The sequence below is a fragment of the Pongo abelii genome, chromosome 13, assembly GCF_028885655.2.
Source record: "Pongo abelii isolate AG06213 chromosome 13, NHGRI_mPonAbe1-v2.0_pri, whole genome shotgun sequence".
Lineage (NCBI taxonomy): Eukaryota > Metazoa > Chordata > Mammalia > Primates > Hominidae > Pongo > Pongo abelii.
The window spans coordinates 93,916,641-93,940,528 of NC_071998.2; the positions used below are offsets into that span (position 1 = coordinate 93,916,641).

General features: G+C 34.4%; 1 long non-coding RNA gene across 1 annotated transcript in view; it reads right to left on the reverse strand.

Moving 5' to 3' along the window:
- LOC129047963 (uncharacterized) overlaps positions 1-23,888 on the reverse strand; it is a 246,145-nt gene that overhangs the window by 105,372 nt on the left and 116,885 nt on the right. The window contains exon 8 of the long non-coding RNA XR_010136445.1: positions 12,859-12,951. This is a non-coding gene — a long non-coding RNA (uncharacterized LOC129047963). The remainder of the gene's footprint in view (positions 1-12,858; positions 12,952-23,888) is intronic.

A 23,888-nucleotide genomic window follows, 5' to 3' on the forward strand; every position in this document is an offset into this window, starting at 1 on the left:
TTATTATCCTACACTAAAACTCGCTAAATGTAACCAAGTGTTATAAGTAACAAAATTTTAAGTTCTTTTAGTCCAAAAAATGCAAATCAGCAAAATATTCATGAAGATCAAAACCACAGCATACATTGTTTTTGCCTTTTTCTATAATAGCAAACAGTCCTATTTAGCCAAAATTATGTTCTCCTATCATATCTCAGTTACTACCAGTTGAATGAAGTTTGATGAGTTGCTTTTGAATATTTTCAAGACAGAACTCTGTTTTAGTCTTCATCTGTAAAATGTCAATGCTTTGGACAAGAAGATCTGAGGTCTGTTTCAGTGCTAATACATTAGTTTCATTTTCTGCCTTGAGTCTTAGTAGAAAGGAATGAGCATAGAGAGAGAGAGGAAAAGATTGGGACAGAAAAGAATGAGAACAATGGATGTAGACTGAAGCAGGCACACAGATATTATTGAAGTGATAACAAAAATAATAGCAAATGATAGAAACAGAAATATGACCTTCAGCCGTGGTTGATATTATCTGTAAACTTTCTTTTTTAATTCAAAACAAACTTCTCAACATACCAATGGGAAGGTCATAGTTAGGACTCTGGGAATATATTAATAGATGAGAGGTGAGTGAAGGAGATGGAGGCAAAAAGGATAAACTAACTTACTAACACACTGCACAAAAACTAAAGCCAACATTGCACATAAGAGATCTTTGCAGAATTTATTAAGTTTAATCCTTAAAGCTCAATAAACCTCATAGTTTTTAAGCCTTTTCCCTCAAATTCCATTCTTTCTCCAATACCCCATTCTTCAACCAGCACCTCTATCTTTCTTATTGCTGTTTCCCAGGAGGTCTAACTTGCTCTTCTGACATGTTTTCTCTCTATCCTTGCAAGCATTTTCCCTTAGAAAAGAGACAAAAGATGTACTTCATCTTTGAAGCATCCAGTTTGGGGTTATTGATTTCATTTCCTGCTGCTTGTCTCTGCTTAGCCAGCACCAAACTTTCGCATGTGAAAACAGATAGAAATGAACAAACAAAAATGGATTTTTAAAGAATCACAAGGAACAGAAAGTTAGACCAGAAAAGGCTTTTTATAAATCTGCTAGTTCAAGTCTATCCTTTTACAGACGGATGTGCTGAGGCTAGATGGGAGAAGGAACTTGCTGAGGGTCAAACCTATTGTGCAGATTTAATCAGATACAGTATTTCAAATGTTGTCACTCTGTGGGGTTTATCACTCAACAGCAAAAAGTGCCTGCTGGAGCTGTGTCTATTGCACAGTCTTAATTCTCCAATGCCACTTATGGGATACACTATGTCCAATCCTACATTCCCAAAGTAATTCTGTTATTAGAAATTTAAAAAGTCCTGGTACAGAATTATCAAAGTGCTTCTGCTGTGCCTCTGTGTTCCACATATAGTAACAGGTTTCTGAATCATTTCCCCATGGACCTTGTTCTCTCATTTTTCATTATGCTTCTGAAAGTTTGTTTTCTTTATGTATCCCTTTTCTTTCTTTGTACTTTAAGTCCCACAGTAGTGTGTTATTTTCATAAAGTACTTTTATTCACATTCTATCCACTATCTTAAAATTTTTTCTCAACAATGTCCTTTATTGTATATTCAGCTGTCTGAACATCTTGCCTTGTATCTTTTTTTCTACATAAACCATGTTTTCTTGAATTTATCTCACAATAAAAAGGACATGCTATGTAAGATTCATATCTAGTTGATGCAATGAGTTTTTTTTTCCAGAAATACCTTTTCTCTTTGCCTCTTAAATGCTCTTTTTCCATGAATTACAGATAGAAAATAATTTTAAATAAAATATGTTTCAAAAACCATGTATTAAAATAGCACATCTCGATGTCAACAGGTTGACTTACTCATGATAAGGGCACATTATTTTCTGAGAACCTAAAGTTTAACATTATTTTTCTTAAACATTTTTCTTAAAAATATTATTTTGATTTTTTTCAACATTTTTACGTGTTTATCCATCGAGAATGGGTTCTATTTTAAAATATTTTAAGGACTTATGGAAATACAAAATCTAAATGACAAGAAGATAGATATGTTTGTTAAAAGGAAACTTCACTCCCAGAGACATAATTATTATTAAATGTTAAATTATGAATGATCTTTCAAATACCAATTTAACAATATATTTTCAACCATACTATATAATTTTCCAAAATACTTTGTTTAGAATTTAATATACAATTGACAAACTTAAGTCCATCATCATCTGATGAAAGCTACAGATTTCCAAAAATACCTCACTGTTATACAGTTTATGTGATCTATGCTTTCACGAGTCTACTTTGTAAATAGTTGAATGAATTCATAAAGACAAAATAAAATTAGTTTATTTATATTGTTTTATATCTTCAAAACCACAAAATCTGGAACAGACATGCTAAATTGTTAGCATTTTGGAAATATGTGAATTAGGTTAAGTATTTAATTACATTATTTTATATACGTTATAGACGCTTAAAACATCTTACAAGAAAAGTAATTAAATATGTGAAAATAGCCTTTACCAAAATAAAAGAGAATATTTCTCCCAAATACCTAGTGAAAAATCAGGAAAGAAGACATATATCATAAATAATAAATAAGACCCACACAAAACTATAAGATATTGATAGAAGTGAGTCCTGCCATGTATGAAAGACTTTAAATTAATCCCCCTATGAATTTACAAATAATCTAAAGTATCTCTAAAATCAAATCCCATCAATATGCTATTTAGATAATAATACCTAAAACAAAATGACATACAAGGTAAGGATAAAACAATGAGCAAACCTCACAGGAAAAAAAATTAAAAACATCAACATGAATTTTAGACAAAGTAAAATTCGAAAAATAATATTCAAGAAAATTAAGAGCAAGCTGCATAATATATTAAGAAATTATATTATTGATAGACTTTTTATTTCAAGTATAAATACATGACAAACAATTTTCAGAAAGAATCCACAAGTTTTTTGTTTTTTTTTTAATAATTGCACTCTATTACCTAAAGGACTTAAGACTGCTCAAATTCATGTAGTATAAAAGGATCTTTTAAAATGGTAGAGATATCATTTCATAAATAAAATAAGGCCATATAGGTCTAAATAAAACAAGGATAAGGAGGATATGAATAATTGACTCAAAAATGATTTATTAATATATAAACATTGTGTTCGGCTTGCAAAAGGGTTGATATTCTTATCATGGACCCATAGAGCATTTAGAAAATGTCATCATTTTATAAGCTGCAAAGAAACTGTCACTAAGGTCCAAAATGTACGTGTTTTGCAATAAAATATGTTATCATCTGGACACATAAATGAGAGTATAGAAATACTGGTGGAATCAGCTAAACAATGAATAAATACTTACTCAATAGAGATACAGATCATTCCTTAAAACAGTGTATTTCTTTATGAAAAACTGCTACATGCTTATATACAAAATTATGTTACGTTAGTAGGTGAGAAAGTTATCAATAAGTTTTTCAAAAATAAGTGCCCAAAGAGATATTTGAAAATATCACACACATTGCTGAACGTACATTTTAAGACTGTTTTTAATGGCAACACCAAAATTCTAGCAAAGATTTCTGTTTCACTTATAAATAGGTCATAACAAGCCTGTGTAACAATCACAAAACCTCAGTCTCATTCAATAATAAACACTTATTTTTGCTCATGTGTCTATGGGTCAGTTGGGTTGCTCTGTTGATCTCAGCTGGACTTGGTAAGGTTTATTTATGCATAACTGATCAGTTGCAATGAGCTGTGTGGCTTTGCTAATCTTGCTGTGATCTCTTCCATGTCTGATGCCTCACTGAGAAGACTTGGTCCTTCTCCTCACTGTAGTCTTACATCTTGCAAAAGGATGCTCCAAGCTAGTTTACATATAGTACAATCATGAACACATACAAGTACATGTTCATGCAGAAGCACACAAGCCTCTTGAGGCCCAGGTTTGAAACTGTCTCATCATTTCCACCATTTACTAGTCTGTTTTCACACTGCTATAAAGACATACCCCAAATTGGGTAATTTATAAAGAAAAGAGGTTTAATTGACTCATAGTTCTGCATGGCTGGGGAGGCAGTCCTCAGAAAACTTACAATCATGGCAAAAGGAGAAGAGGCACCTCTTACATGGTGGCAGGCAAGAGATAGTATGTGAAAGCAGAGAAAATACTACAATTTATAAAACCATCAGGTGTTGCGAGAATTTGCTCACTATCACGAGAACATCAAGGGGGAATTCGCCCCTATAATCCAATCACTTTTCTCCCATCACACTTGGGGATTACAGTTCAAGATGAGATTTGGGTGGGGACACAAAGTCTAATCATATCACACCACATTCTCTTGGACAAAGCCAGGCACAGGGTGAATTCAGTCACAATTGGTGAGCACTTCAAAGTTATAGGGAAAAGGGAGAGGATTAAACAAAGTAATAAATTGAGACCACTACAGTAATTATTCTACCACACTTACTAAATATAACATTTATTCATGTATTCATTTATATTTTCTACATGGGCAATTAATGCCATATTAAAAATATGGTTCTATTTCTTACTTTTCTGATCCGTATACCTTTTATTTATTTTTTGTGCCTAATTACACTGGCTAGGAAGGAACAGGAATAAAATTTTCTCCTTTAGATTTCTTACATTCCAACATTATCTATGTTTGCTCTAAAATTTAGATAACTTTTATAGAACATTTTCTTCTATTGGTAGCTAACAATTGAATTTTATCAAATTATTTTATTTCTATTGAAATTGCCGCATAATTTTTCTTCTTTCCACTGTTAATATGACGAATTACATTGAAAGTGTTTCACACCCAACTTGATGGCTGAGCAGGAAGGGTTGACTCAGCAGGTATGGGGTGTTCAAATGCTTTCATTTCAACGAAAGTTCTGGCCCTAGACTAGCTTCTGAAATATTCTGCCAGCTAAAATTGTCTTTGCTTATCTGAGGCCTTAAGTCATATCAGATAGTTTTGCTAACAGTGTGATTTATGGTGGGGGCCTTGGGCCACACATTACCAGTTTGATCTGTTATTGTGAGACTGGACACTGAGTAATTAAAGTCAGTAATGTGGGCACTACATGCCTAAGTGACTGACACTTGATGAAATCCTGAACAATAAGGCTCAGGGAGCTTCCCTGATTGGCAATAACCCATATATGTTGTCACACTTTGTCACTGGGAGATTAAGCACATTCTGTATGACTTCACCATGAGAGAACAACTGGAAGCTTATGACTAGTCTCTCCTGGATTCTGCCCTATGCACCTCTTTCCTTTGTTGATTTAAATCTGTGTCTTTTTGCTGAAATAAACCATAAAAATGAACATAACAGGTTTTTGAGTTATAAAATTATCTCTAAAAAATTATAGTATTCTTGGAGATCTCTGAAACATTCATGATGTATTACCTTTTTTATAGGTTACTGATTCTGATTTGCTAATCTGTTTAGGAATTTTATATTTAGTTCCAATAGAGAGTTTGACCCTTGATTTTCCTTTTTGTAATGTCAGTGTCAAGTTTTGTTTTACTTCCATTTGTGTCTTATGAAATTAGTAGTAAAATATTTATTCTTTCCACTATCTGAAAGAATGTGTATAATATTGGTATTATTTTTGCCTTAAATGATTCTTAGCATTTAAAATTTCTAACTTGGGAAGCCATTTTAACATGGATTTTTTTTGATAAAGATTTATTGTTATGTATTTTATTTAATAAACTCAAATTTTCTATATTTTATTAGTTGTGATAAATTGTGCTATTCAAGAAATTTATCTAAATTTTATCTAAATTTTAAAATTTATTAATACAAAGATTTTATATTTCCTCAGGATTTAATGCTTCTAAAATCCTTAATAATATCACTTGTTTATTTCTGACATTGGTTATCTGTGTCACAGTTTATACTTGATTACTCTTAACTTAGTTTTATCATGTTAGTAAATTTTTTATAGATTCAACTTTTGACTTTGTTTTCTCTATTGTACATTTTTATTTAATTGTTAATTTCTGCTCATTTATGATTTTCTTCCTCTTAATTTCGTTTAGTTTACAATTTATTTTTCAACATGTTGATATAAATATTTTAAAAATTTATATTTAGGTTTTTTGGTTTTACAACTGAATGTATTTAAAACTCCAACTTTCTGTTTAAGAATAACTTTGTTTCCTGATGGTGTAGATATTCATATCATCAATTAATATTATATTTTATTTAAAGTATAACTAAATGGTAGCATTTAGGTACGTATTGCTTAATTTGAAAATTCAATGGAGATTTTCTATTTTTATTTTGATATTGATTTCTTGATGAATTTTACCACAGTCAATGAACCTAATACATATAGTTTTAATCCATTTTTATTGGTAAAGATCTGTTTTATTATTTCGAATATGGTCAAATTTGTAAATTATCCTTATTTTGCAATCAGTTTTGAAAATTTTTTTTTTGATGTAAAATTTTGAGTTGAAAATTACATACACTTGACTGCATTTCAGGGCAAAGTTGATGATTTGGATTTCAACTATTCAGGTCTCATTCTCATGTAAAATTTACAGAGAGGCAATAGTTCTATGCTCCAATTTACTTATTTTTTCTTTTGTTATTAAATACAGGGTTTCTCTCTCACAGTGTTAGTACTTTCAAGGCTCATTTGCTACAATTTTCTTAAAGTTTTTCTACAATGTAATGTCAGATTTGATATTTTAGTAAATGCGCACAAACATACCTACACGTTTTGTTTTCAAATTTTCCAACTTTAAAACTCCCTCTTTAAAGTCACTCTCTTCATTGTGACTTTGAAATCCACAAAGGATATCTCCAATTTTACTCACAGAAGTAGATAGCTTTTTAATAAAGCTATATATAACCTCATGGATGCATCTTCAATAATAGTCAGTGACTACTTTTTATTTTTAGTCACATATTCTTTGTTCAAGATTGGTGACAATAAGGCACCATATATTAATTCAACTGGTTCATCAAATATTTTTGAGCATACACTATTAGTTACATTTGTAGGATACTAAGTTTTGCAAGAAAGATAACATCTGTAGCTTAATAGATTTTATGTTCAATTGGTGGAAATGGGTAATCAAGCCATTTCAATGAAAGAGTATAAATGTGATGCTCTGATAAATATAAGGTAAGTATAACATGTTTGGAAAGATGAGCTGTACAGAGAATGTTCAAATCTATGAGGATGTTTCAAGCAGAACAAACAGCATGTTATTAGTGCTACAGACAGAAGAAGCACATCAAGTTGGAGAATAAGTTTCACAGAGTTTATTGAATTTTGGCAGATAGATAAAACTGGAGATAAAATACAGTGCATTATATTGCTTGTGCTGTAGATAATATAGGCAGTAAGTGACCCTATTCTTACTGATAACTTACTGTGTGTTTTCAGTGAAAACTGAATTCTTAAATTTACTCCCATTTTCTGTGCATTTTAGAAAGAGTTGATCAAAGAAAAAATGATTTCCTTTGATTTGTACCTGAAACGTGTGTTTAGTAGAAAATCTTTTCATAACAGATGTACTGTATAAAAATATCAGGATGCACTGAAATCACTCATATCCTTCCTTTTATGATATGATTGCACAGTTAATTATATACATCCTAAACATGTAAAGAAAAGAGAACAGATGGCAAAGCCTTAGTTTAAAAAGAGACAAGTCCGTGAAAATAACTTTATTCATCATATCGTGAATTACTTTGCTCAAATTATTTTGTTCCATGGATCAGAAAATGATACTTCTATTGAAGAAAAAGAATAATTTGAGAGCATAATCCTGATATCAAAGTCACTGATGTGTCCCAACAAATGTTACATCACTGCTATTGCTAGTGAAGAATACACAGAAGGAAATATTTCTTAAATGTCCGTAATGAACAAAACTTTGCCTGAAAGAATATCATAAACTTCTGAGTTAAGAAGACAGCTATTTGTAATTTTAGAATACTTTATAACCCACATATTATATAAATGAAATTATAGACCCAACAAACACTCACTGTAATAGGCCATTGAAGAGAGACAGGCTTTAAAGAGAGATCCACTCCTCCCTTAAAATAAATACATATATTTCCTACACACAAAAAAAATAGCTTATTTTCTAGGCTTTTATAATTCAATAAAAGCATACTTGTAACCGTCTATTTGCTCATGTGGAGATCTGGTGACATTTTATTACCTCTTCCTCTCTATCTGGCCATGGATTCAATTTTCCAATCACATTAACTTTTTCTAAAAGCAGTCCCTAACCTGTTTTCTTGAATTCATTCTTACCAACATACAATTTATTCTCTTCGTAGCTTCTGGGGGATCTTTTTAAAATGTTAATCAGACTTTACAAAATCTGTGGTTAGAAATTTTTAATGGTTTGCTATTTCCTTTAGGAAAAACCCAAATCTTACAAATTCTTACATCTTTTAGCATCCGTCTTATTCTACTACTACTTCTGGTATTTTAGGTTCAGTTCATTAGCAACACAGGATATAAAGAGTCAATGCAAAGAAATTTAGAATCAAAGTCAAACTCTGTAAGCTTAGTCAGGGTAGTTGTAGGGATTCAGTAAAAAGTACATCTTTTACTCTGAATGCACATTTTAATATGCATTAATCTATAAATTAGGTCTCTTTAATAACAGTAGATGATCTGATTTTTGTTAACAGGAGATATCATAGCTGTATATTTTCCAATCTTTTAAATTTATAAGGGACAAGGACTATGTCTGTTTTGCACACCATTGTTCTTAGATGCTCCAGCTTCTGCCTGTCAAAATACTTGGTAGAGTGATTAAATGTCACGAATGAAGGAATTATGTGATTAAGCACAGAAAGGAGCCCAAGTATCGTTTCAGTTATGTTTTCTTTCAGGACAGGATGTTCGTGCAATCCAGTGATGTTTTAAGGGCTATATTGATTCCATTTCTTAGACTTAAGACTAGCTGGAATCCGTGGTAGACTCCTTTTCTCCGTTACAGTAAATTGAATCTTTCATATTTCCTTCTCTTAAAAAAATTACCACCTCAATTAGCACTTGCTTTATGAACATCCCTGCTATATGTAACACACAGTGGTTGCTAGATTTGTGCTAAGGAGAACCGTGGCAGAAAGCTATTGTATGAGTTAGCCTGATCTTTCAGGCAGCTCCTAACCCCTGTGCTCCACATTTATAAGGATGCCAGCCCTGCTGTAAAAGGATGATCAGATATGAAGGCAGGCCGTTCCTTCTGTCTTGTATAATGTTGCCTTTATTATGAAATGGAAACTTAAAAACATATTAAAGGAAGGAACACAGTAGTCATGACATTTATTGCTCTGATACATTCTGTACCACATCTTACAGATGACCACCAAACTTATACACTTCTTAACAGCCCTATTTTATCTTTGATATGTTTTTCTTAGTCCAGGTGGGTAGCTTCATTAGCCTCCCTGCCTGCTGCATGCCTACACACCACAGAGCTAGATGTGTTTTATTCTCTACTGTTTTAGAGAATATGAAGGCAGAGGAAGGGGAACCTACTGGGCCTCTATAGAAATTTACTATGGCTGCACTGAGAGAAGCAGTTAAGTCTCTGCAGCCTCCATCGGGATTGAAAAGGTATCTTAGGGGACAGCTGGCAGCTATTCCTCCCCAATGGAATCAGTTTTTTCCCCCACTGTGAATGCAGGAGGCAATCACCACAAAATTTATTTGTGAATTTTGTGAAATACAAAACTACTTTAATCTTAATCATTCTGGAAGATGAAGGAGTATTTCCAGGATCAATCCCAAAATGGGCATCAGTTTCTGGACCCTCAGGCCCATTACATTAGTTCTCCTTTTATCTGGGTCTCGGATTACACAGGTTTGTTACTGATTAGCTGTTTATAATGAGCCTTGTTGCTGCTTGCCTTTTTTTCTGAGTCCAAAGCCATTGAAAGCAACTTCATATATATATATACACATATATATGTGTATATGTATACGTATATATATGTATATATATACGTATACATATATACATATATGTATATATACACACACATACATATATGTATATATACACACACATATACATATATATGTATATATACACACACATATACATATATATGTATATACACACACACACACACACACACATATATATATTTTTTTTTTCCCATTTTCCTTTTGGAAAGAAACAGTGTTCTTGGCAGGACTAGCAGGGTCTTTTCCCAAAGGGTCTTATGTAATCCACTGGCCTAAAATTTCATTTCAGCTTCATGGTGCCTTTATCCAGTCCTTCTATATAACTGAAGTTCTATTTGCAAATATAAATCAGTTTAGGTGTCTAGGTTTTTGAGTTCTGCAGTCTCCTCCACTTCTTTGATAGGGCTGAACTGAGCAGGCTTTAGCAGTCAATGTGTGAAATAGTTGGGAAAGACAAGGCCAGCCAGGAGGGGCTTTTTGCAATGGACCTAACAAGGTTTGGAATTGACCCTAAAGTGTGATTGGAGAGTGGTTATGCTGATGTAAATATGCTGGATGGTGGAGGATGACAGGCCAATGAATCACTGGGATTTAAAGGATGGGCCCTTATTGGTGGAATATTTATGCCCTGAGAGAAAGTATTGTTAAGTAAAGAGGTGGAAACCAGAGCCATGCAGAGGTCTGACAGCAAGAGGATTTCAGGATCTGAGTGTGTTCTGGTGGAAGAGAGGAAAAGGTGTTATTGGTGTGAAAAAAAAAACAAAGCCCCTTGGAAACGTGGACTTCCGTAGCAAACGGTGCCCTGCAGGAAGAGAAGTGCCCAGAGGTAAAGGAGAGAGCAAGGAAAGTGACAGAGTGGTCAGGCCAGAGGCAACAAATGCTCAGATGACAAAGAGGAGTCCAGAATTGAGAGTAATAAAAGGGGAAAATGGAGGGAGTGAGGGCCTAATGGATGAGAGGACACATAGCAAAGATGAGACAGCTGGTGGAGGGACAAATATAAGATTAATAAGCAATGAAAAAAGCTGTGTGACAAGGAGTATCAAGCAGAGGATAGGGAGGTTTGAGTGGAAAAAGTGAGATGGAAATGTGGGGTTGATGGCAGTGTGGCTTCTTGTGGTAAGCATAAGACCAGAGAGGAAGGCAGATGTTATTATGTAAATGTGGAGACCATTGTACAGAAAAGTTAAAATGAGAAAAATGGAAAACATGAGGGAGCAGAAGACAGCCAATATGTGGTGCAGTGAGGGATAATGGACCTCTACAGGCACCACCTGCCAAGAAATTGTCAAATAGTATAGTTTTTTTGAGAAGGCTTCCTCACAGGGCCAAGTAATTGGGTCTCTATGGGAAACAGTGAGCAGACAAAGACAAGTTCTGGAATGGTCTCAGATACAGGGGCTGCTAACTGATCTCTCATAAAGTCTGGAGATAGGATGAAGACCAGAGTTTGACATGATATGTCATGAAAGCTCTAGATGCAAAGGAAACACAGCAGCATTAACATCTTTCCTGGGGTCCTTCTACAGCTGATGATGATCTATGGCAATTGGAAAGGCACATAGCTCACATCAGGTGTCTCAACAATGTCTGGCATTTCCAAGGTGCTTCTACAGGGAATTTCAAAAGACAAAATGTTGCAGCTACAGCAAGAAGTATAAGGAAGCAGGGGAAGGCCTCGTGGGCCTGGTAGGGCTCTGTGCACCTGATGCATAATGTCTAAACATAGTGTGTGCATCCCTGACTTTACAATATATATTTTACCCTAATTCTATGGTTTTCTTAAACTTTAGACATTCTTTTCCTATATTGTCCTTTCTCTTATCCACCCTAGACTGCTATGCAACCCTGGAATAGCACAGCCTGTGCTCAAAAGAATAAAGAAGAAAGAAGGAAGATAGGTGAATTATCTTTTCTAAGAACAGGCATGCTCTTTGTCAGTCATCACAGCTCCTCCCTAGTAAGCTTTCCAAGCTGGGAAACAAGGAAACTGGGTTACTTGTAATAAAGATAGCAGTCAAAATATTTTTGATGGAGCTGCATATAATAGCTTTTTGGGGAGGTGCTCTGGGCTTTTACACCCAGAAAACTCCAAGAATGAGTATGAAGTGTAGAATAGTCAATGGGAATAATGGGAAGACTCACACATGTATAACACTATCATTTATCAATAATTTTATGTAAATTGTCTAATTTGTTCCCCACAAACATCACATGAATTAAGCGGAACAAGTGTTATTTCAAAGAATGAAGCTCAGGTTTAGTGCAATGTAATAGCCTGAACTATAAACTACTTGTTCACAACAGAGCCCAGAATCCCTGAATCCAAAAACTACCATTATTGCACCCAATCACACACATTCCCCATCTCCAGTTCATTCTTTCATTGCAGAGGATGGGAAGGCCAGTAATGTAAGCAGTGTCCCAGGTCCTAATGACTCTCTCATCATCTTTCCTCCACTGATCAGCAACTCTGTAGTCCTTCAAAGGGTGAATTCTTCCTGGGAATTTTTGCTAAATGGTTGATTTATACCCCAAATCTCTGCTCTTAATTTCAGTTCCCCCATATGGTATCTTCTTTTGGCATACCTCAACTTCGGTGAGAGTTTTTCTATACCATAATTGTTGACATTTCGGGGCTGATAATTTTGGGAGGGGGGCAGGGCTGTTCTTTTGTGGGTTGTAGTATTATACCATCATGCCTGGCTTCCAGCTACTAGGGAATAGTAGGGTCTGCCTCTCCTCTACTGTGACAATCAACTGAAAGACCCCAAGACAATGTCAAATATGCTGCATTAGTCATACAAAAGTGGCACTCTCAATTGTAGAACTTGTAGTACTTACACTTTCCATAACTGTACTTTCCATAATTTATTTCCAGTATTTCTCACTGATGATTATTTAAGAATATTATGGAAAATATGAATCAGCTCTGAACTGTGAAGAGAAAGAGAGTTAGGAGTTGGGGCCTTTTTATATTAATACAATAACTGGCATTACTATGATTTGGTTAGCTGATAAAATATATTTCAGCAATCTGTCAAAATGCATGATCACTTCATTACTATTTAAAATATAATTATACCACAGTCTTGAAAAGAAAACTACTATTTTTTTTTCTGGTAGAAAAAATTAATTAGCTTTGCTATTAAAATTTTATAAGCATTTTTCTAAAATTATTACTAATTAGAAAGAGCCTGGATTTATAGTACTGAGTTACTTCAATATATTTATATGGAATTTAAACTTATTAGACAAACTGAGGAAATTTTTACTTTCTTCCAAAATGTGCTGTTCTAGGGTCTTTGTTGGCTACAACATGATGTCACTTGACTTTCAACTCTGAATTTTAAAGAAATATGGTTATATTATTTAAGTTGCACCATTCGTTTTTATTAAATGTGTTGTATTCCTTATGATCTTCTAACACAGGCACTGCAAGAGCACTAAATTTCATATGAGCCTGTGATGTATCTAAAATATAAGCCAGATATTTAACTGTTAGAGTGTAAATGGAAAATTTCCTTTTTTTAAAAAAAAAAAAAATTTTTTTGAGATGTAGTCTCAATCTGTCACCCAGGCTGCAGTGCAGTGGCACGATCTCAGCTCACTGCAACCTCCGCCTCCCAGATTCAAATGATTCTCCTACCTCAGCCTCCTGAGTAGCTGGGATTAAGATGCACGCCACCGCACCCAGCTGATTTTTGTATTTTTAGTAGAGACAAGGTTTCACCATGTTGGCTGGGCTGGTTTTGAACTCCTGACCTCAGGTAATCTGCCCGCCTCAGCATCCGAAAGTGCTGGGATTACAAACACGAGCCACTGTGCCCGACTGAATGGAAACTTTTTTAAAACTACATATATGCAAAATGTCACTTTCCTGGCAAGAAGGACGTTAGTTGTCCCCATAAGTACGTCACTGATATGAAATAGACTACATAATGAATACACTAGACTCCAACACACTTATATCTAAACTTTGGAATGATAAAATATAAAAGTTTGCTACCAGAATACCAGTGCAATTAAAACCTTACTAATTCCCATACGTGCCACTATTTTGGAAAAAGCCACTTACAGTCAAATTCCAGGAATTTCTTTAAAAGCTTTTCAGTGTCCATGCCATTTCTCTCATTGTTCTAAGTTTTTTATATTTTGCACTGTGAAGGAGATATGTTTTTGCACAACACACAATGGTCCCTGCACTCACTGATCCACTGAAGGAACCAAGCTCATATAGAAGTAACTACCATACAGAACAGTAGACATTATGGTTGAAATTTGAATAATGCAGAGTAATAGAAGAAAAATAATGAAATCTATTCCAAAAACTACAAAGATTATCAGAAAATTCCGGGTGAATGTGACATTTATTTTCTTCAGGACATAGCTAAGTAAATCCTCTGTGTACAACAAGAACAAGAACTCTGCCTAGAGTAGTGTGCAGCAAAATACTCTAGGCAGAAGGTGAATATGTGAGAACAGAGAATAATAGCAAAACTTGTTATTCTCTTCCCCTAAACTTTAATAAATGTTTCTAAAATCCTCAAAATACATTGTCATTCTGTTTTAAATGTGCCTATAACATAGATGTGAGCCCATCCTATTTCTTGACCTATTCCAATATGTAAATCCCTACCAAGAAAGGAAAAATTGTCCTCATACCACTTATTAGAAAATGTCCTGTTGGCTCTTTCTCACCTTCATTTTTTAGTGTCCTGCTTTTTTGCTTTATAATTCCTCTTCTACCTGCTACCATCACCACTCAAGAAATAAATGAATAATAAACAAATAAATAGAAGCACAGGGCCATTCTATGGAAACTGCATATTCACCTTGAGATTTTCAAGTCATTCCCTCTTTCTTGGGTGGCAGTTGCATCCCAAGGGTTTTTGGCTTCTTTATTTTAACATCATCTTTATCTTTGGACCGATATTTCCCTGTTTAAAATGTAACAGGGATACTGTGTCCTGTCCTGGCCTTGACAGATTAAAAGCTTCTGTATAAGTGTTTCTGCTTTTTCTGTTATATAGAGGGCATATCCTAAAACCTTAACTATTTTTTCCTTGAAATGGCAATTGCTACAATTGTAACTGCTTATAATTAAGTATTCAATTTATGCTTCAAAAAAGTGGTCAAATTAGGTAATCTTTAAGGCTCCTTCCAACCCCAGCATTATTTAATTCTATATGCTATTCTCTGACATGGAGGAACTCGAGGAAGGGGAAGCTTTTATATTTAATTCCCTATAATTTTCTCTGTTCGCTGTCAAAAAAAATGATTACTGTAGTAATCTGTATCCTAGAGGAAGGAAAAAAAAGGAAATAGTGCTCTCATGCCTCAGTGAAAAATTTTGACCCAGTTTTAGGCTAATATAATGGAATGCTCATGACATAATTAAATGTAGACTTTCTGTGTAAATATTTTATTTGCTTATGAAGTTTTAAGATACACTAATATTAATTATTTTTAAACCTCTTCAAAGCCTATCTAAATAATTTGTTACGAGAAGAAAGTGCAACAATTTAAAATTTAGCTTGCTTTTAATGTAAAGGCAGACCATTGAGAGAGAATGAAGTTTTAGTTTTTATTCAGAGACTTCTGAGATCTAAGGAAAACTGTTGCCCCCACCCATGACATTTTCAATTTTCTGATCTTTTACAAAAGGATAGTAATTGGAATCTTGACATTCCTTATTAAAATAGACAATCTTTTCTACACACACACACACACACACACACAAACACACACACACACACAAACACACACACACAAACACACACACACACACAGCCTAAAGTAGTAGTTTTGGGGCAATTATAAAAATTCCCTGAATACATCAAGAAAATGCATCAAAATATAAAGTTATATTATTAAATCACCCGCATTTGGAGAATTATTAGCACTATGTAGTTCATTCTTCTAATAATTATGTAGTCCATAGTGCTAATAAAAATATATCGTGAACTCTGTTTAATACTGTCCATATGTTCCCTAGGGCTTTGCTATATTTTTAAGTGTACAGAATCAGTGCTTTAAACACATTCAGTACTTTAAATATATTAAGTACATTGTTGTGCAACCATCACCAGCATCCATTTTCAGAACCATTTATTTTTCAAAACTTAACTCTGTACCAATTAAAGCATAATTTCCCGTTCCACTCTCCCTTCAGTCCTTGGGAATCATCTTTCTAATTCTGTTTCTCTGAGTTTCACTACTCTAACTCTGCTCCTTTTTCTAACTGACTTATTTCATTTAGCATGATATCCTTAAGGTTTCTCCATGTTGTAACGTGTCAGAATTTCCCTCCCTTTTTTAGGGCTGAATAATATTCCATTATGTGCACACACACTCTCTCTCTCTCTCCTCCCCTGTGTGTGTGTGTGTGTGGTGTGTGTGTGTGTATGTTGTACATGTGTACAAGCACATTTTTTAATCCATTCATCCATTGATGGACACATAGGTTGCTTCCAACTTTTGGCTGATTTGAATAATGCTGCTATGAATATATATGGGTGCACAAATATCTCTTCAAGACCATGCTTTCAATTATTTTGGGTAAATACCTAGAAGTGGAATTGCTGAACCATAAAGTTAATTCTATTTTTAAGTTTTGAAGAAAAACTTTACTATTTTCTACAGTGATGGCACCATTTTACATTTCTTACAACAGTGCATATGGCTTTTAATTTTACCATATCTCACCAATGTTTGTTATTTTCTGTTTTTTTTTTTTTTAGTAACAGCCATCATAATTGGTATGAGGTAATATCTCATTGTAGGTTTTACTTGCATTTTTTCTAATGATCAGTGATGTTGAGCATCTTCCCTTTGTAATTTGTAAATCTGAGCTTATTTGTCATTTGTGTATCTTTTTTGGTTAAATGACTACACAAGTCCTTTGTCAAATTTTAAATGAAGTTGTTTATTTCTTGTCTGAGTTTTGTAGTTTAAGGTATAGGAATTCTTTACATATGCTGTATATTAACACTTTATCAAATATTTTTGGGTTATTACCTTTCATTCTGTAGAGTATCTTTTGACACACGAAATTTTAAATTTTGATGTAGTCCACGTTATTATTTTTTTCCTTTGTTTCCTGTACTGCTTTTTACAAATTAAATAAATCATTGCCAAATCCAATGTCAGGAATTCATGGTTCCCCCATGTCTACTTTATAGTTATAGCTCTTACATTAAGACTTTGATCCATTTTTAGTTAATCTTTTTATATAATGTAAAGGGTCCAAGCTCAATGTTAAGCATGTGGATATCCAGTTTTCCCAATACCATTTGTTGAATCATTTGATTATATATGCAAGGATTTATTTTCAGGTTCTCCATTTTTATATCAAACCAGTATTTATTTTTAATGAAATGATATACTTAAATTTATTAGAATTAATGGATGAATTTAATGCAGTTTTTAAAGAAATGTATATAAAAATTGTGATATATATATATACATAGATATAAGCAATGGAATACTATACAGCTTTTATAAATTATAGAAGGAAATTCTGTCATTTACAACATCAGGGATAAACCTGGAAGACATTATGTGAAGTTAAATAAGCCAGACACAAAGATAAATACTGTAGCATTTCACTTAAATGTGGAATTTCAGTCAAAGTCACAGAGGAGTGGAATGGGGTGTTACCAGAGGTTGGTAGGGAGGAAGGTATGGGAAAAGGAGAAGTATGTATGCAAGCATACAAACTTTTAATTAGAGAAGAGTCATAAGTCTTACTGATCTATTTTACAACATGGACACCTTAGTTAATGATAATATAGTGTATATTTCAGGTTCTATGTTCAATTCCATTGGTTTATATGCATGTCATTATGCCAGTAATGTGACAAGAAATTGTGTTGAAATTGAAGGTCACTTTGAGTAGTACTATCTTAATAATATCAAGGCTTCCAATCCACATGCATCAATATTTTTTCTCTTTTTTGGAGGTGCCTTTTAAAATTTATTTCAGCAAAATTTTATAGTTTTATTGTACAGCCTTTTGTCTTCTTGGTTAAGTGAATTCTTAAGTATTTTGTTCTATTTGATGCTACTGCAAATGGAATTGTTTTCGTACTTTCATTTGTGTATTGTTCATTTTCAGTATGGAAATGCAACTGTTTTTTGTGGATTCTGTATTCTGCAATTTGTTTGAATTCATTTATTAGTTCTAATAATGCGTGTGTAGGTGTGTACAATATTTAGGGTTCTCCACATAAAAGATTATGTTATCTATGAACAGAGATAATTTTAATTTTTTTCCTGTCAAATTTGGATGTCTTATTCTTCTTGTCCAGCTGCTCTGGCTAAGATTTACAACTATAATAAATAGAAGTGTCAAGATTAGACATTCTTGTCTTATTCTTAATTTTAGAAGAAAAGTTTTTAATTGTTTTCATTAAATATGTTAGCTGTGCATTTTTATATATAGTCTTATTATATTGTTTATTTTCTAGTTTGTTTAGGTTTTTATCATGAAAAGTGTTGAATTTCATCAAATTTTTTTTTGGATCAATTGAATTTTTTTTTTCATTCTGTTAATGTGGTGTGTTCCATTGATCTTGTGTGTTATGCTATCCTTGAATTCCAGCAATGAATCCAAGTTGGTCATTACATAGCATTTTGTTTAATTCTTAAAAAAAATTATGAATACATTATAGTTGTACATATTTGTGTGGTGCATGCAATATTTTAATACAAGCATGCAATGTGTAATGATCAAATAAGGGTAATTGGGATATCAATTACCTCAGATATTTATCATTTATTTCTGTTACGAGCATTTCAGTTCCACCTTTAGTTATTTTGAAATATACAATAAATTATGATTAACTATAGTCACTCTACTATCTTGCTACTAAACACTAGATTTTATTTCTGCTGTGTTACTCTATTTATGTATCCATTAACTATCACCTCTTTATTACACTTTCATACTACCTTTGCCATCCTCTGATAATCATCATACTACTCTCTATCCCCATAAGTTCAATATTTTTGCTTCTACATATGAATGAGAACATGATATTTGTTTTTCTGTGCCCAGCTTATTTCACTTAATGTCCCAACATTCCATCCATGTTGTTGCAAATGACAGAGTTTCATTTTCTTTTTGGCTGAGTAATATTTTGTGTATTTGTATCACATTTTCTTTATTATTTCATCCATTGATGGACATATAGGTTGATTACATATTTTGGCAATTTTGAATTGTGCTGCAGTAAACATGGGAGTACAGATATCTCTTTGATATAATGATTTCTATTTCTTTTGGATAGATTCCCAGCATTGGGATTGCTAGATCATATGGTAGTTTTATTTTTCATTTTTTTGATGAACCTCCATACTATTCTCTATGGTGGTTGTACTAATTTACATTCCCACCAATAGTGTATGAGGGTTCCCCTTTCTTCACATTCTTGCCTGTATCCATAATTGCCTTTTTTATAAAACCCATTTCAACTGGGGTGATATCACATATCATGGTAATTTTGATTTGCATTTCCATGATGATTATTGATGTCAAAATTTTTTTCATATACCTGTTGGTCATTTGTATATCTTCTTGTGAGATATGTTCATATGTTTATTCAGATCTTTTGTCCAGCTTTTACTTACATTATTTTTCTCTATTGAGTTGTTTCAGCTATTGTTTGAGTTATTTGAGCTACTTCTTTCTATTGAGTTATTTGAGTATTTGAACTTATTCCCTGGTTACTCTTCCCTGGTTAGTTGGGTAGTTGAAATATTTTTCTCTTTCCGTGGGTTGTCTCTTCAGTTTATTGATTGTTTCCTTTGCTGTGCAGAAGCTTATTTAGCTTAATGTGATCCTATTTGTGTATTTTTGCTTTGGTTTTTTATGCTTTTGAGTTCTTACTGAAGAAATCTTCGCCCAGTCCAATGTCCTGCAGTGTTTCACCAATGTTTTATTCTAGAAGTTTTGCAGTTTCAGGTCTTTTGTAAACAGTGAGGTATAGAGGTCTAGTTTTATTTTTCAATGTAAGAAATCCAGTTTCCCTAGTACCATTTATTGAAGAGACTTTCCTTTCCAAAGGGAATATTCTTGGTGTTGAAAATGACATTTCTGTATTTGTATGAATTTATTTCTCGGTTCTATATCCTCTTCCAGCCCAGTCCTGTACTGGGGCTCACTCAAGTCCTGTGGCCACTACTGCCTGGCTGCTGCTGTTTATCAAGGCCCAAGATCACTTTATTCAGAAGGTGGCGAATCCTCCTGGGACTTGGTCCATCCCATCAGGGCTCTGGACTCCCTTCTGGCCCGGGATGGGTCTAGAAATACCATCCAGAGGCAAAAACTTGAAATCAGGTGCTTCCGGAATCTGCATGGTGCTTTATTTTACTGTAGCTGAAAATGTACCCAAATTGCAAGAGAAAATCCTCTGCACTTTGCTTTTTCTCACAAGCAAAAGGAGTCTTTCCCAGAGATGCACTGCTTGGAGGTGAGGGAAAGGTCACACAGGCACTCCCATGGCTGCCACAATTGGTCTCAGACTGGGTCACACTCCAAATTCACTGCCTCTAAGACCAGCACAACACCAGGGATTTCAGTCCTCTTGGCCTGAATGCCACTCAAATTTATTCCAGGTCCTAGGCCACTTTATTCAGCTGGAGGTGAAGCCAACTGGCACGAGATTTCTTCCTACTAGGGCAGAGGATTCCTGTCTGGCCCAGGCTGATCTAAAGTCTCCCTCCATGGGCATCAGCAGAATTGTGAGTTGTGTTGTGTTTGGCTGTGACAGCACAGCACTGAGTTCTAACACAAGGTTTCATGCTTGCTTCTCTCTTCCTCCTCCAAGCACACAAATTCTGCACTGCCTGGAGTTGGGAAGGGGTAGTGTAAGCAATACAGTGTGTCCTTCCTATCCTCTTCAATGCCTCTTTCCTTGTAATGTAATTGCTCACTTGTTTTTGGATCTTATGAAGGTGGTTTCTTGTGTGGATATTTGTTTAATTGTGTACTCCTGTTGGGGGATGATTGCTGGAATGTTCTATTTACCCATCTTCCTCTGCCGCCTCTTCTGTTGAATTCCATTTGCTAGTAATTTGTTGAGGATTTCTGAATCAATATTCAAGGATGTTGGTCTGTAGTTTTTATTTTTTTTAATTTTTTTCTTTATTTTTTTAATTTTAGTTTTTATTTTATTTTATTTTATTTTATTATTATTATACTTTAAGTTTCAGGGTCCATGTGCACAATGTGCAGGTTAGTTACATACGTATACATGTGCCAACCTGGTGTGCTGCACCCATTAACTCGTCATTTAGCATTAGGTATATCTCCTAATGCTATCCCTCCCCCCTCCCCCCACCCCACAACAGTCCCCAGAGTGTGATGTTCCCCTTCCTGTGTCCATGTGTTCTCATTTTTTAATTCCCACCTATGAGTGAGAACATGCGGTGTTTGGTTTTCTGTCCCTGCGATAGTTTACTGAGAATGATGATTTCCAATTTCAACCATGTCCCTACAAAGGACATGAACTCATCACTTTTTATGGCTGCATAGTATTTCATGGTGTATATGTGCGACATTTTCTTAATCCAGTCTATCGTTGTTGGACATTTGGGTTGGCTCCAAGTCTTTGCTATTGTCAATAATGCCGCAATAAACATATGTGTGCATGTGTCTTTATAGCAGCATGATTTATAGTCCTTTGGGTATATACCCAGTAATGGGATGGCTGGGTCAAATGGTATTTCTAGTCCTAGATCCCTGAGGAATTGCCACACTGACTTCCACAATGGTTAAACTAGTTTACAGTCCCACCAACAGTGTAAAAGTGTTCCTATTTCTCTACATCCTCTCCAGCACCTGTTGTTTCCTGACTTTTTAATGATTGCCATTTTAACTGGTGTGAGATGGTATCTCATTGTGGTTTTGATTTGCATTTCTCTGATGGCCAGTGATGGTGAGCATTTTTTCATGTGTTTTTTGGCTGCATAAATGTCTTCTTTTGAGAAGTGTCTGTTCATGTCCTTCGCCCACTTTTTGATGGGGTTGTTTGTTTTCTTCTTGTAAATTTGTTTGAGTTCTTTGTAGATTCTGGATATTAGCCCTTTGTCAGATGAGTAGGTTAAGAAACTCACTCAAAACCGCTCAACTACATGGAAACTGAACAACCTGCTCCTGAATCACTACTGGGTACATAACGAAATGAAGGCAGAAATAAAGATGTTCTTTGAAATCAAAGAGAACAAAGACACAACATACCAGAATCTCTGGGACACATTCAAAGCAGTGTGTAGAGGGAAATTTATAGCACTAAATGCCCACAAGAGAAAGCAGGAAAAATCCAAAATTGACACCCTAACATCACAATTAAAAGAACTGGAAAAGCAAGAGCAAACACATTCAAAAGCTAGCAGAAAGCTAGAAATAATTAAAATCAGAGCAGAACTGAAGGAAATAGAGAAACAAAAAACCCTTCAAAAAATTAATGAATCCAGGAGCTGGTTTTTTGAAAGGATCAACAAAATTGATAGACCGCTAGCAAGACTAATAAAGAAGAAAAGAGAGAAGAATCAAATAGACACAATAAAAAATGATAAAGGGGATATCAACACTGATCCCACAGAAATACAAACTACCACCAGAGAATACTACAAGCAAATCTATGCAAATAAACTAGAAAATCTAGAAGAAATAGATAAATTCCTCGACACATACACTCTCCCAAGACTAAACCAGGAAGAAGTTGAATCTCTGAATAGACCAATAACAGGCTCTGAAATTGTGGCAATAATCAATAGCTTACCAACCAAAAAGAGGCCAGGACCAGATGGATTCACAGCCAAATTCTACCAGAGGTACAAGGAGGAACTGGTACCATTCCTTCTGAAACTATTCCAATCAATAGAAAAAGAGGGAATCCTCCCTAACTCATTTTATGAGGCCAGCATCATCCTGATACCAAAGCCGGGCAGAGACACAACCAAAACAGAGAATTTTAGACCAATATCCTTGATGAACATTGATGCAAAAATCCTCAATAAAATACTGGCAAACAGAATCCAGCAGCACATCAAAAAGCTTATCCACCATGATCAAGTGGGCTTCATCCCTGGGATGCAAGGCTGGTTCAATATATGCAAATCAATAAATGTAATCCAGCATATAAACAGAACCAAAGACAAAAACCACATGATTATCTCAATAGATGCAGAAAAGGCCTTGGACAAAATTCAACAACCCTTCATGCTAAAAACTCTCAATAAATTAGGTATTGATGGGACGTATCTCAAAATAATAAGAGCTATCTATGACAAACCCACAGCCAATATCATACTGAATGGGCAAAAACTGGAAGCATTCCCTTTGAAAAACTGGCACAAGACAGGGTTGCCCTCTCTCACCACTCCTATTCAACATAGTGTTGGAAGTTCTGGCCAGGGCAATTAGGCAGGAGAAGGAAATAAAGGGTATTCAATTAGGAAAAGAGGAAGTCAAAGTGTCCCTGTTTGTAGATGACATGATTGTATATCTAGAAAACCCCACTGTCTCAGCCCAAAATCTCCTTAAGCTGATAAGCAACTTCAGCAAAGCCTCAGGATACAAAATCAATGTACAAAAATCACAAGCATTCTTATACACCAATAACAGATAAACAGAGAGCCAAATCATGAGTGAACTCCCATTCACCATTGCTTCAAAGAAAATAAAATACCTAGGAATCCAACTTACAAGGGATTTGAAGGACCTCTTAAAGGAGAACTACAAACCACTGCTCAATGAAATAAAAGAGGATACAAACAAATGGAAGAACATTCCATGCTCATGGGTAGGAAGAATCAATATCGTGAAAATGGCCATACTGCCCAAGGTAATTTATAGATTCAATGCC